Raw genomic sequence first — 8,148 nt, 5'->3', positions numbered from 1 at the left:
ACGAGCCCCAGGCACCCGCACCCCCGGGCTGTTTGCCCCTGACCACCCCGGGTGCACCTTCCACCCCTGGGCACCCGCACCTCCAAGTTTCAGATCACCAACGCAAACCGTTTCGGCCATAACTTTTGCTTCCGGAGTCCGATTTTGACGTTCTTTAGCTCGTTGAGTAGCTATTGACATCCCCCATCCATCTAGATAGATTCCAACATCTTTTGACTCCATCAAAATTTTGGCATTTTGGCATCTTTGCATAGTCCATCCACCATATCATCCGCCAAACCACCATCACTTTCCGCAACTTAACCCATTTTGCTCCATTTAGCATTTGTGGTTGCTTGAGTGGTGACTTGAGTCTCCTAAGGTGTTTCGGCTACTTAGGGACGGTTGCTTTGTCATCAACCACAACCTCCACTTCCGCATTGCTAACTCCGGAACCACCAACGCATTCCGCTACCACCATTTGACATTTTCCTTTGAGATTTTGAGTTTGCGGTTTTTTCCGTTTACTAGGGTGTTTCGGCTATCTAGGAACGGTTCGACACCGACAACACCGCCGCTCACCTTCGACAAGGATTGGACATCGACCAGTTCACCATTTTGACAACCTGACCGTAAGCAAGAATAGTAACCTCTATATCATCTTGGTATCGTGGTATCCCATCATTGTACATTCATTGTTGCCATTACATTGTTAACCCCTTAGCCCATTTTGCATCACTTGCCTATCAAGACTAGCCATTTGAGTATTGCCAGCAACGTTACTTGTGCACATTAGTGATCCGTACCTTCCATTGCATACATACCATATCACATTGGTATCATCTTGGTATCATCATATCATCCCTTGTGTCACAAGATTGTTCCCGCATATACACAATTGCTATCTTGGTTTGTGCATTTTGCATAAGTGGCCATACAAAAAAAAAGAGAATAAGCTTTTAAGCAAAAAGAGAGCAAAGAGCTTGTAAGCAAGAGCCATAGCATCATACCACATTGCACATAAGATTGTCATATCCGATCATCTTGGATCATCTTGAGAAGAGCATCGGGAACATCATACACATAGCATACTTGGGATCGAAAGCTCATACATTTTGCATCTTATAGGTTGTGCACAAGTGTCGTATCCGCCTACTGAGCAATCATGCTAGCGTCTCTCTTGAGTTGTGCAACACGAGTGTTTTCCATGGATTCCACATTTGGTGCTCATTCCTTGGTTGCATGACCCCATTTATCTATCCGTGTGTGTGTTTCCGTGTGCCACATATTGCTATTGGTCTACTTGTTTCACTTGCGAATTTGTGAATCTTTTCCAACATTATTGACTCTTGCTAACATTTTGCATCAAATTTGTGTGCCACTATCCTCACCGAGATCCACCATAAGCCTTACTTGTGTAGGTGTGAGAATTTACAAGATCCGGTACCAATTGTGCTATTTCCTTGATACGTTCTTGAGTGATCATTGATCCATCTTCAACATTGGATAAGGTACATTGGTCTAGTTCTTTCCTTTCTTCCACTCACATTTGCTCGAGTCTTGTGATGGATAGGCAAGGCATTTCATCTCCGGTCTTCCACGATAACGACGGTGCGAACAACTACATCTCCAAACGCCCATCTTCAGACTACAACGAGCAATGCGAGGCATTGAGCGACTCACCATCGACATTCACCAAAGCGAAGCACGGACAAGGGACTACATCGACACCAAGTTGGACGCACAATTGGATGACATCCGACACGTGTGGGCCAACTACAAGTCTTCTTCCTCTTCGTCATCTTCAAGGTGGAGACGCTCAAGTCACAAGTCTTCGGAGCGGCCACAAGATGCAAGTACCACACGACACCATCAAGAAAAACTTCATGAGCACAAGAGAAGACCACGAGACGATTACCAACAAGACGGAGCTACGCCTACTACCACCACTCCGGCATCTTCGCCTTTGGACGTACGACGTCTTAGCCTACCTCCGACGAGTACGCCTACATCGGCCTTCATCTACGGTGATGGTGACGAGATGATCGAGCATGGGACTTTCCCTTCAGTCATGGAGGAGAGCGATGATGTGCCATCTTCGGCCTTCATCCATGGCGATGACGATGAGATGGCTGAGCATGGGATTTTCCCTTTGACCATGGCGACGTATGATGACTTGAGTGACTTGTGCCACCATATTGAGAGTGAGAGTGACTTCACCACTAGCCCCATATATGACGAGTTGCCCCAATTCCCATGTGAGGAGAGCCACCACCACAACCACCACTTGAGTGATTTGAGTGACTCCACCATATGTGACATTGAGTGCACCTACCCTTGAGGGAGTGAGTGAGCCACCATCACATAGAGAGAGTGAGGTAGTTGATAGGGCATGTGAGGCCACTATGATTTCTAACGACTTAACCTCTACCTCTATTGTGTCTTCTCCTTTGGTTCTAGGTCTCATATATTATGATGCACCAATCCTCGACGACTTCATCCTTCCTATGGACAAGACGATGGCCATGGTGGAATATGATGCACCCCCACATGGTTCCATCAAGATGAAGATGATGACCACCATTTGGTCTTTGCCACCTCACCTACACCGCTTGAGTGGAACGAACAAGGTAACATAGGTGAAGGTGATGCTATAGTCCCACTAGTCGACATCCTTGGTATTGATTGCTTGCATGATGTTGATCCACCTATTGGCATGCTTCATTCTAGTTCGACTTCCCCATGCGATGATTTACCCATTTATGATGAGTTTGATGATTGCCACGTGGAGTCTATTAGTTGTGATGCCATGTTACATAGGATTTCTTGTGATAATTCTCTTGGTCACATCATGTTTAACAATCCTCTTGACTTGTCATATGCTATGCATGAGATCAACAATATGTCATATTTGCAATCTCATCTTAGTGACTATGCATATGCCATCAACATAAACCCAATTTGCACATATGGCATAGATGACCAGCCCATGGTTATTGACATTTGTTTTTCTTGTGATGATATTAATATGCTCCATTTGCATCATTTATCTCATATGCCATGCCATGACCACCTAGCTTTGGATATGCATTATTTTGGATGTTGTTCATATTCTCCATACACTACACCATGGTAGAGGTTAGGTGACACACTTTTGTTGGCAAAGGTCTATTAATCTCTACAGGAGATATGTCGGCATAGCTCTGAAGCTTTATAATCAGATCATCTTTCGGCCAATGTACATCATAATAGACACACTATGTGTCGGAAATCATGCAACGACAATGTATATGTCGGCAACCACTTAGTGACATATCATCTGTCGGTAGATGTGCACATCCTGATAGTTTTTTAGTTGGCGTAGGTATGTGCTTAACGACATAATATATGTCGGCGTAGGTAGGGTGTATGGACACAGATTAAGTGTCAGCGTATGTGGACACGTGTCAAGCAAGGAAAGACCAAACAATTGTCGCATGAATTAGGTGCGAGAGCCCAAAAATTTTAGTGCGGGCGGCCCAGTTTTCACCCCCAAAGGAACCCGTAGCCTCACATCCACTCACGTTAACCCTATCCACTCTGCCCCTGCCCCCAACTTCTGTCGCCGCCGTTCTCGGGGTCTCCATCCTCGGAACCGTCCCTACCGCCACCGGCGGCCATAGCCCCGAGCTCCCGGCCCCCTCCATCGCCTGCCTTCCCCGCCCCCTTCGCTGCCATCATGGGCATCTTTGTTGGCCTGAGTCCCCACCGACGGCGGTGAGCATAACCCAGATCCCCTAACCCCATTGATGCATGCCTTCCCCAGTGATGCGGCCACCGACAGCCCCGTCCGCCAGGGCCTTCACCGACCACCGCTAGCCCTCACGAAGGACCAAGACAGTGTCCTCCTCTTCCTCCTCTCAGGGAAAGATCCCTCCTCTTCTCCCTCTCAGGAAGGACCAAGACAGCGCCCTCCTCTTCCTCCTCTCAGGGTGTATGTTGTCTGATAAAGTGTCGGCGTATGTAGGGTGTATGTGGACATACTATCTGTCGGCATATGTAGGGTGTATGCCGACTGAAAAAGTGTCGGGAAGTAAATAACTGTCGGCATTACCTTTGCCCACAACAAGTCCTTCGACTCTTTCATCTTCTGTCAGCATTGGTGTTAGCTACAACTTAACTGTCGGCAAAGGTACCCTATGCCGACACATTGATGTGTCACGGAGGCTCATGAGGACACCCCCATAGTTTCATCATACATTTTAGGAGATTTTGGTTCATCCTATCCATTGCATGATCCCACTACTTGTGTGCACGATATGCTCCCCATGAATGAAAATGCTATTGATATGCCATATACTTGTATGCTAGATTTGCATCCTCATCATGTCATACATAACAACTATTCTTTCATGATGGATGACATGTTCTTATACCATGCATCAAATTTCTTTGAGCGATGCTTATCTTGTACGAACACACACGTGCGCATACACATCACGATGGATGATGTATACATTTACCACGCACACACTTTCTTTAGTTTGTGTCTCTTTTGTGTAGGTACCCATGAATACTTGTTAACCTCGCAATCCCACGAGTTGACAAAACAAGCTATAGAGAGCAATGATGATTTGGGATCCTGTGGATTGTTCCTACCACTGTTCCCTTCGTGAAAAGACTTCGCGCATCTATTCTACACGGCTCTCACATGGTTATGGGTTATCGTCCATTGCATATTATATGCCCATCTTGCCATGTTCACTTTGCATGATATGCTCATTCCTATGCCTTTGCCATGCATTTGTGAACCATGCTTTTCATTACACATGATGATTGACTCTACTACTTGTATGTGTATTTGCAAGCTTTGTGGAGATATTGCTTGTTATTGCCATATTTGCTATGTGCCCCATGACTATGATGATACATTGATCTTGCTTTGTGTTTGTGCTTGCGATATGTCATGTGCATTGTCTATACTTATTATTTGCTCACATGACATGATTGCCATGAGTTCCTCTAGTGTGTTGCATCTTAGCTCCACTAGTTTGCACGACTTGATTTCTATGCTTTCTCATGTTGCATCCAATTCTTGGATTACTTGCTCCTATCACATGATTGGTTGCAACAATTTCATTCCTTCACATATGCAATGTCCCATTGATTGCTACATGCTTGCCTTGATTGCCTCACACGTGATGAACAATTGCTTTTTCTATTGTGTTGAGTGCCACTCGATTTTCCCTACACCATATGCACATTATGCTTGGATTGTCTTGCACTTGACGCATGTGTTTAGGTATATCATCTTCTTTGGTGTTGTGGATGATTCTTATGCATACCATAGACCATTTGTTGAGCACTTTATGCATGCTTGCTATGACATTGAGGTAGATGCTTGTTCACTTGTCCCACATATTAGCACCTTTACCTCACCCTTGCATGATTGTTTCCATGATGCTTCTCCATGTGCTCAATTTATGTGCTTACATGCCATGCCACACCCCCTTGTCACACCATATGATATGCTTGATGACGACACTTGTTGGGTGAATCACCTCTCGAATGCTTGGTTTTGCTCTTACGCCAACCACATTTGTTTTTCCAAGTGCTTCTTTTCTTTGCTCCTTTTGAAGGAATCACGAGACGGTGCGACATTGGAGAGTGCCCATTTCAAGCTTGACGATGATGAGTACTCGGTGGTTGTCCACTTCTACATGGCGACACCCTCTCTTTCCCATGGTGATGAAGATCACGATCCGTGGACGGATCTCTCCCAAGGGAGGGGAGATGATGCGGAGCATACCTCACTCATCCCCATGGACTCTACTACAACTCATCAAGCACCTTGTGGACCAATGACAAGAGCATGTGCACGCACCGTTGAACCTGAGGTTAACTCTTTCCTCTTCGAGTTTCATTCGGATTCACACGAGAGTCAGATTCTACCTCAAATGGAAACTCTATGCACTCGTAGGTATCAAGAAGAGGACCGTGAAGAGGCGAGGACGGAGACACATGCACCTATGGTGGAGGAGAAGGAAGAAGGACGCGCGAGGCGTGAAGCAAGAGAGGTCGCGGACCACCCCTGGTGCCCGGACCCCAACCGCTGGAGGGCCAAGTCCCTGGCCACCCCGGGTGCCCGTCTACTAGCAGCCCAGGTGCCCGACCCTCCCCTGGGCACTGCCCCTGCCGGCCCTGGGTGCCTGGACTCGGAGCCCCGGGTGCCCGGCCCTTGGCCCAGCCGCCGCCTGGGCGCTGGTGCATCCCACCCCGGGTGCCCGGGCCATCACACCCCGGGTGCCCAGCCTCCTCCTGGCGCTCCCCAGCCCCCCACCGAGTGCCCGGGCCATCAACCCCCGGGTGCCCAGCCCAGCTCCAGCCGACCTTGGCCTAGTCCGGGTGCCCGGCCCCTGCAGCCCCGTGTGCCCGGACCCGTTCGAGTGTGTCTACATTTTCAGGGTCATTTTGGACCTTTGTATCCCCCTCTCCCTCTATTTCGTCCGTACACTATAAGTACCTCCCATCTAGCTCATTTAGAGGACAGCAAAGTATTGGATAGACAAAGAGAGAGCTTTGCTCATCTTCCTTCCATGAAGATCATGACCTCCTAAGGGAGAAGATCCTCTTGTGGATATCAAGACCCCATCTAGGGAAGGATCCTTATCATAGGATCATCAAGACCTCTCTCCTCATAGGATGAACTAGTACCTTGTATCTTTCCTTTGTTCTTCTTGGATCATTGTGACCTCTTGTGTGCTCTTGAATCTAGCATATGTGCAATTGGATCTAGTCAATTTGAGTGTTTCCCCTCTCTTGTGTTCTTCGTGTTCTTCGTGTTCTTGGGGATTTCCCCTCCAATTCGTGAAAGATCTCCATCTAGGGTTTCACCCTACAACACAAAGCCTACTTCGAAAGGGATGTATAGATGACCCTCATCCTTGGAAATGACCCTCATTTTGATGTCCTATAAAATCATTTTCTGATGTCAGCCATTTGCGGCAGCTGTAGTTAAGTTTAGACGTTTCCCTTTCACTGCTTGCACAGATAAAGATACTCTCTTTTATTTATGTTTGTTCCCTTATCATTGTGAGAGTGTAACCCGATCCATGATGGATCCAGTGGAGAAACAACGGAGGCTACAGGTGGAGCGCCAGCCTCTGTTCCTTGCATTGTACGCAGCTCCAGTACGGCTGCATCCAACGCGCTCACCTCAAGCACCACAGTCTATGTGCCCCACTCGACCGTGGCTACCATCCTATGATGCAGGTTCGACTTCGCCCCGGCGTTGCTCGTCAGGCTTGGCGTGTGCCGGGCGACAAGGAGAATGTATCTCGCTGGCTAGCTGATTGTAGTCTGTTATTGCCTTGCCGCCCTCCATCTCCGCCTTGTCACCATCGTCATGGCACTACGAGCAGGAAGGAGCCCTGAAGAATGGAGTAGCTCTCGGCGTCGCATTTGTCATCGTCTAGCTCCCATCAACCTAGTGGCGTCCGTTGCAACTCCATCGATAAACAAACCACGATCCAACGCATGGCATTGTGGTTGCTACCTCTCTCCCGATACCTATCACTACCATGTCCCATGCAATGGATAGACCGCCGAGATAGTGAGCAGAAACGTGAGAAAAAAGAACAACAAACCTACCGTTATCACTAATTCTCTGGGAAATTGACATGCAAAAAACACACGAGGGAGGGGGGACTGTATAAATATGTAGGCGTAGTTGTACTTGAAAACTTCTGTAATGAAGTTGGGAGATTTGACGGCATGGAGAGAATCGATCACGTACCGTTGGATGGGGCGAATTATTCAAATTGTAGTTCAACATATGAGTAGTTTGAAACTACAACTTTAAATGTCCTTAGTAGGCGTGCTTCATTTCTTATAATCAATGAACATTTCCTAAAACATGTGAACAGTTTATTCAATTACGTAAATAATTTTTGTAAAGATGTGAACACCGTTTTAATCAAATGGAAATTTTGTAAATTACATAAACTTTTTCTTAAAATATGTGAACATATTTGTAAATACATGTGTTTAGAAGTACAAACATTTTTTCATATGCGTGAATATTTTAAATTCTTGTATTATTCAATTGGTTATTTTAAATGAGTAAGATAAAGGTACATAGTTTTTTTTTTGAGATAAAGGTACACAGTTGATATTTCTGAATAATAACAC

The sequence above is a fragment of the Triticum aestivum genome, chromosome 7B (genome assembly GCF_018294505.1).
Source record: "Triticum aestivum cultivar Chinese Spring chromosome 7B, IWGSC CS RefSeq v2.1, whole genome shotgun sequence".
Classification (NCBI taxonomy): domain Eukaryota; kingdom Viridiplantae; phylum Streptophyta; class Magnoliopsida; order Poales; family Poaceae; genus Triticum; species Triticum aestivum.
The sequence above is the reverse complement of the archived record's forward strand: the minus strand, read 5'-3'. Positions refer to the sequence as shown.